We start from the raw sequence: 7,473 nt of genomic DNA, 5'->3' as shown, positions 1-7,473 counted from the left end.
TGCCTTCATTAACGTCACGGGTCAGAAGGCTGGAGGTCGACTTTCTTGACAAGATAGTCCAGAGCCCCAGGATAACTGAGCTAAGCCAGAGCCTTGTGATAGCTCTGGGACGGGTGGGTACTCATATCCACTCTGATACCCGGCTATCACAGGCGGCTGGACTTCTGGACTCCTTCAGGCTCACCAGCGTTCTCCTTGAGAAGGGTAGGGATTCTCCACACCCAGAGTTCAAGCCCCCACCACCATGGCTGTCGATACCTGCAACCTTCGTTGTCGCAAAGCTTCCCAGTAAGAAGTTATGTGACCAGGAAAGAGTACGAGCGCAGGTCCTACAAGGCATCCGCGCACTGTCGGAACCTGGAATGGCGGTCTATTATACGGATGGCTCCGTAGACCCCAACAGGCCCCGTAGTGCGGTTGCTGCCTTCGTAACGGATGGTTTGACCTTTGGCAGGAGAGTATCTGATCATGCGTCCACTCTCCAAGCTGAGGCCGTATCGGTCCAAGGAGCGTTAGAGCATGCTCTAATATCTCGAGCTGGTCCTGTGGTAATCCACACGGATTCACTTTCTCTGCTAGGCAGCTTAGAATCGACACAGCCCAGCGACAATGTACGCCTACTGACCTCCATCCTAGCACTTCTGCTGAAGCTGCATCAGCAAGGCAGGAATGTTACGCTCAACTGGGTGCCAAGCCACGTAGGTGTTCCAGGTAACGAGCTAGCCGATGCCGCGGCTGAAGCGGCGCGCCAAAGACCCGAAGTCGATGTTGTCGTCCCTCTCAGCAGAAATCAGTTGCGCCTACGCACCAGGGCCCTTAATTAGGTACAACGGTTCCTTCAGCACAGACTGGAGGCAGAGGTGTCAGAGAGGGCGAGGTGGTACAGGGCAGTCACAGATTATGAGCCCCTTGTACTTCCTCGCTCCACACCTAGAAAAGTGGAAACTCTGCTCTTCTGTCTGCGACTGGAGGACCATTGTTTCTGGCAGATTAAAAGTAACCCAACACCTGAAGAGAGAAGATGCCGCCACTGTAGCCACCCCGAAGCCACCTTCAAGCACTACCTCAAGCATTGCCCCGCAACTGCTTTTCTCATGTCGAGGTGGTCCTTGATCATGAAACAAAAGTCCTCAAAGTCAAGGACCACCTCGACATGAGAGGCACACAAACACTTGCTGCAGCCACCACAAACACATCACACCCACTACACTACATAGCAGAACACCCACACACACCAAGAAACATTAAAACTACACCCAAAGACCTTTATTACGCACAGATACTCTCTTCTCTTCCTCCACAACCACCAAATACCAGCCTCCGGAAACATATTCATAATCATATCACTCACCGCTCCATTAACACACTGAAAGACAACACACTGCTGCATGCCAGACCCCCTGATATCCACCCTTCTGAATCCTCTCTCCCACGAAAGGACAGAGTCCACTTGGCCAGACTGCGATGCGGTCACCACCCAGCACTTCTAAGCTACCAGAAGAGGCTGGACGACCGTGTTGTGAACAGCTGCCCAGGATGTAACACTTCACCCCATACTATACAACACATAATGGAAGACTGCATTATACACAATCATGCACGCAAACAACACAACATACACTCTATAAAGGATTTGTGGGAAAACCCAGTTTCGGCTGTGGCCTTCCTTGAGGAGACGGGACTGCTCGGACAGACAGTCTAGGGAACGACAACAACAACAACAACAACTGCTTTTCTGAGGAGAGGGCCTCCGACAACATCTGAGGGTCTTGTGCGTCGCCTATGCCGCCACCTAAGCCAATATGAACTGAGTCGGCTGGTGGAGTGTCAACCCCCCCTTTAATTATGTTATATTATTGCACTTGTATACTCCATCATGTCAGGAAGGGTGAATTCACCGAGATGTGCACACATATTTAACATAGGTATGCACATCCGGTAAATGTATGAGTGGGCATGGCCAAGCCACACACACCGTATATTGAATCACCCCCCCCCTCTTTTCTAAATCTTATCACACCAATTGGTACACAACCACTATGTCTAAACACACAGTTAATATTAGGAAGGGTGCATTCACCGAGATGTGCATACGTATTTCATATATGTATGCACATCTTGTGAATGTATGGGTGTGTGTGGTTGGGCCCACACTCACTCATAAGTCATATCACCCTCCAAACGGGCTCACACCTAAAGCCCTTGGGAATTTTTTTTTCCCAAATAAAACAGAACAGAATCTCATCAAGCAAGATGAGAACATGCCCCTGTGTGTTGAAACACAAAGGCAGAAGTCGACAAGACTGTGAGAATCAACACCGTGTGAGATCGAAACCTTTATTGGTACGACGCTTCGCTTGTTACAGTTTTTTCAAGTACATACATATGGCAAACACTCTGAGTACATATAGGCCGACGGGGAAGGAACTGGGAGAGGTTATCAGGGAGGGGTGGGTGGTAGGTGGAAGGGCGGAGTTTAGGCACATAAAGGAGGTCTTTCAGAAGTTAAAATATCCAGAGTGCATCATCCACCAGTGCAAGAAAAAGGCACTCAAAATAATGGAAGGACGGGAGCCAACGAAAGATCCAGCTAGGAGGCTCATCCTTCCAGCCAGCAGCGTCACCACCACCCTCACCCGGACACTTGGGCGTTGTAACATTCAGGTAGTGGGCCAGTCCAGCAGGACTATCAAAGAGCTCTCTAGAAGGAGTGACAGCCAGGACGAGATGTGGGGAAAAAACGCTGGTGTCTACCGCATACCCTGTGCTGGATGTGATAGAGTATATATCGGGGAGACCTCCCGTGACCTGAAGACCCGGATCCGGGAGCATCGCTACGATTCCCGGAACATCACCACCAACGCCTGTGTTATCCACCGGAACACCAACAACCACCTGATGGATTGGGATAACGCAGAGCTTTTTAGTGAACCAGACAGGGTGAGGAGGAAATGCCTGGAAGCGGCCGCCATTCAAAGCTTCAAAACCATTGAGCAGAACAGAGGCATGTTCAACATCGCCCCTCCTATCATCCATCTGTTACCCGCATTATACAAATGTATGAAATGTCCCCCTTAGTCCATTCCAACAAACTGTCCGAAATGTCCTCCTCCTTCCTTTTTCTCCACCAAGTCCCACCCGTCCCCTTCTCACTCCCCTTCCGCCCTTCCACCTACCACCCACCCCTCCCTGATAACCTCTCCCAGTTCCTTCCCCGTCGGCCTATATGTACTCAGAGTGTTTGCCATATGTATGTACTTGAAAAAACTGTAACAAGCGAAACGTCGTACCAATGAAGGTTTCGATTCTCACAATGCCCCTGTGTCATCATCCTCGCTCGAGTGTACTGATCAATCCGCTGTTATCCGATGTGGAAATAGTGACCGGTGTAAATAGTGAACAACATATAGTGTACTGTGATACGCTCTCACCTGACAAGATGAGAACGCCCCCCCGGGGTCATACCACCCCGAGTGTGGTTGAGTCGAGAAGCATCTTCTCCATCTCCAGCGACGAAGATAGCGACCATCCGGAAGTAAGCCCCGACCTCCAGAAATCCAAGCGCCCCCGAATCAAACCCTCCCTGGGAAATGGCCCCCCGCCCAGCGACACCAGTGCCCCAGCCCCAGGGCCGGCAGCTGACCCCGGCCCCACCGAAGGTAATTACCTACCCGTCGACGACCAGTTGCACGGGCACCCTACCCCTTCCCCTGAACCTGCAACTCTCTCACGGACAATCCAGGGGATCAAAGCAGAAGGGGACAAGTTGTAGCGTCTTTTATACGCATCAGTAGCTGCTGCATCTGCAGACGGAGAGTGGCAGGTAGTTATACCCCGCCGCAAGCGCCCCAGCAAACCCAAACCTGACGTGGGTCCTGTGAAGTTCCCAGTCCTCCTCAAGCCAGAAATAAACCCTGCCCGTTTTCTCAAGCTAGGATCCTGGCGGTAGGCCCAACTCATCAAGAACACGGTGGGACCCGTTGATGGCATTCGCTAGACACCGTCAGGTAAATGGCTCATAAGCTGTCTCACCGAAACCCAACAAGGTCGCCTCCTGCGTACCACGGTCTTGTAGACCGACCATGGCAACCCCATCAAGATCCTCACTCGGATACCTAAAACCATTATCGTAGGAGTTGTCAAAGGTGTCCCCATTGAAGTGAACGCCGAGAAACTCCCAAAGGCTGATCTGGAAGCCCAGGACCTAGCGGTTGATGATATCCTAAGACTGACTGCGAGGGACGGCACGCCCACTGGTTCAGTGAGGGTGGTCTTCCTCATGGATATCCTCCCTTCTACTGTGAAGCTGGGCTACACCCTCCACCAAGTGGTCCCCTACGTTGCCCCAGTGAGGAGGTGCACCAGATGTCAGCTGCTGGGGCACTCCAAAAAGGAATGCCACCGCAAGGCCCCCCGGTGCGCCAAGTGTGGCAAAGGACACGCCACACAGGACTGCAGAGATCCGCAACTCTTCTGTGTCAACTGTTGCGGCAACCACTCTGGGGCCTACTCCAAGTGCCCAGAAGTGCAGAAGTGGCAAAAAGGAGGATAGCGCATGAGCCCAAAAAAAAAAAAAAAAAAAAAAAAAAAAAAAAAAAAAAAAAAAAAAAAAAAAAAAAAAAAAAAAAAAAAAAAAAAAAACAGCGCTACACCCCCTTCTCGGAGGCTCTGGCAGTTGCCAGGGAACGCTGGGACTCCCACCTGAAAGAAGAGCGGGCGAAGGGCCGTGACTTCACTACAACGTCCGGACCCTCCCGGGCAGTGAATAGGCGCTCGCCCTCCAACCCCCCCCCCCTTGCAGAAGCCACCCCAAGTAGGACGGACCATCCCCCCACCGGTTGCGCTGGCGAGCCCGTCCCCCCTGCCCCGACGGCAAGAGCCACCCCAACCACCACTGACACTGGGACCGAGGAAAGAAAGAAACTCAGACCCAGGAAGAGGAAACCCAAGGCTTCCAAGGCTAAAAACCAGGAGGCAGGGCGCCTCCCCACCCCAGGGAAGAGGATGAGGGCCTCCCCCTAGATGACGGGGACAGCACCATCATGCATACAGAAGACAGCGAGATTTCACACGAGCATACCTCGTCACCTTCCCCACTCCCACCCAATGACACACCCGTAGCCAGCACCATTAATTACCTCGTGGCTACCATTAAGTCCCTACAACGGGACCTGGCACGGTCCAACCCACAAGCAGCCAAGCTACTAGATGGGATCTTCGTGAGCCTTAAATCCATCTTAGAGATCACCAACAATGGAGGTAATTAAAATCATGCAGTGGTACTGTGGGGGCAATTAACACCGCCCGGGACCTCCTAGTGTAGCACCTTGCGGGAAGCTCCTATCAGGTACTTGCACTACAATCCCTCCACACCTCTCCCCACCAGTTGCCAACCCTGCCAGGGTATCACTACCCTCCCTTCTTCGCAACCGATGACTCCGTCAAGGTTCGAACCGCCACGTACGTCTCCATAGGACTGGCCGCCCGTCCTGGGTCACTCCCAGGCTCCCCCCTGGGAGAAGGCTACGGGGTGGTATCCTCCGTTTCTTTACAGGATGGCCGGTCGGTACACATCCTCAATTTTTACAACCCAACCACGTCGCTTAAATTCGAGTAGCTGGGAACCCTCCCGGACAATTGGATCGTGGTAGGTGACTTCAACAGAAGGGAAGCCCTTTGGGAGGACGGATATCCCCGCTCCTCACCAGAATTATGCTCCCAACTAGACGCGGCTGACATCGTCCTTCTTAACGATGGAAGACACACTAGGCTACCTGACTGCCCAGGAAATGGCACCTCAGCCTTAGATTTCTCTTTTGCATCCACACACATTGCGGGGATTACTGAATGGACGGCGGTCCAGGACGACCCTTTGTCCTCCGACCACCTCTCCATCACCATCACCTTACACCTCACCCCCACTACCCACCCCCGCCATCTCAGGCGACTTTCAACCTGAGAAAAGCGGACTGGACGACTTTTCAAGGCCACCTAGCCGACGCCCACCTCAAACTCGAGCTCACCCGCCCGGTAGAGGAATTAAACACCCTCTTCACGGACATTGTGCTCGAGGCGGCCCGGCTAGCCATCCCAGTGACCGGCGGTAAACACGGGAGACGCGGCCATCCCTGGTGGACGGAGAACTGCAAGGAGGCCGTCGAAAAGAAGAAACTGGCCTACCAGCGGTACAGAAGGGAGGGCTCGGAGTCCGCCTACATTGCAATGAAACAAACCAAAGCTCTGTGCAAGAAGACCATTGCTCAAGCAAAACTAGACTACTGGAAAAACGTCAAGAAGGACAAGCTGGACCTCACCGAAGCGTGGAAGAGTTTCAAGGAAATTAAGAGTCATTACAGCTCCCCCGATGATGACCTCAAGGCCCCCGATGGGAGGGTGCTACGCACAGCCGAGGATAAGGCGGAGGGGCTCCTCCACCACTTTGCCAACGCGAGCTCCTCAGAGCGCAACTTCCGGGCAGCCCAGGATGACCTTGTGGACCCCCCCCCCCAAAGGGGAAGCACACGGACCTCTCGCTCTTCGAGCTGAAGTGGGCCCTCAGGGCCATAAAGGCCACCAAGAAATCCCCAGGTGCAGACCAAATCACCTACCCACTTCTGCGACACCTCCCTCCCGCCCTCCAACAATCCTTGTTGGCGATCGACAACAAATGTTGGGGAGAAGGGGTGGTACCACTGGCATGGAAACGTGCAATCGTGGTCCCCATCCCGAAGGCAGGCAAACAGAGGAAACTGGTTGAAAACCACCGGCCCGTGGCCCTCACCTCCCACGTCGGAAAGGTCTACGAGCGTATCATTCTGAACCGCCTAAGCCACCATGTGGACTCGAACAGGTGCCTCCCGAAGCTTCAAGCGGGGTTCAGGAGGGGTAGAAGCGTAACGGACCGCGTTGTGAAGCTCTCCGAACACATCCGGCGAGCCCGAAGGCAGAGAAGAATTCTTCACGCTTGTTTCCTAGACATCTCCAAGGCTTTCGACACCGTTTGGCACACAAAGCTCCTATCGAATCTGAAGTCCATAGGGGTTTCCCCAGCAATCTTTAACTTCGTGAAGTCGTTTCTCACCGACAGAACAATAGACGACATAGCCCTCTGGAGGAAGTCTAGGTACCGACGGCCAAAGAAGAACTAGGCGAACCATCGGGCGGAGGTAAGGGTATTTCAAGAGCAAGTGAACGTGGTCATGAACCACCTCATGGATCTTGGATTCACCCTCTCTGGGACCAAGACGGTATACATGCCGGTGCACAGCAAGGATTACAACGTAGGTCAGTATCCGGACTGGAATCAAATCACGGTCTGCGGTACTACTGTGAAACCCGCTGCCTCCGTCCGCTACCTGGAGGTCACCTTCCAGCGGGACGGCCTTTGGAACGAGCACCTGAACCAAGTCTGCCTCAGTGCCAGACGGGCGCTCAATCTTGTCAGAGTCATCCGTCGGGAGAAATGGGACCAAC

The sequence above is a fragment of the Oratosquilla oratoria genome, chromosome 31 (genome assembly GCF_046742065.1).
Source record: "Oratosquilla oratoria isolate Oo_2021 chromosome 31, ASM4674206v1, whole genome shotgun sequence".
NCBI lineage: Eukaryota > Metazoa > Arthropoda > Malacostraca > Stomatopoda > Squillidae > Oratosquilla > Oratosquilla oratoria.
The sequence above is the reverse complement of the archived record's forward strand: the minus strand, read 5'-3'. Positions refer to the sequence as shown.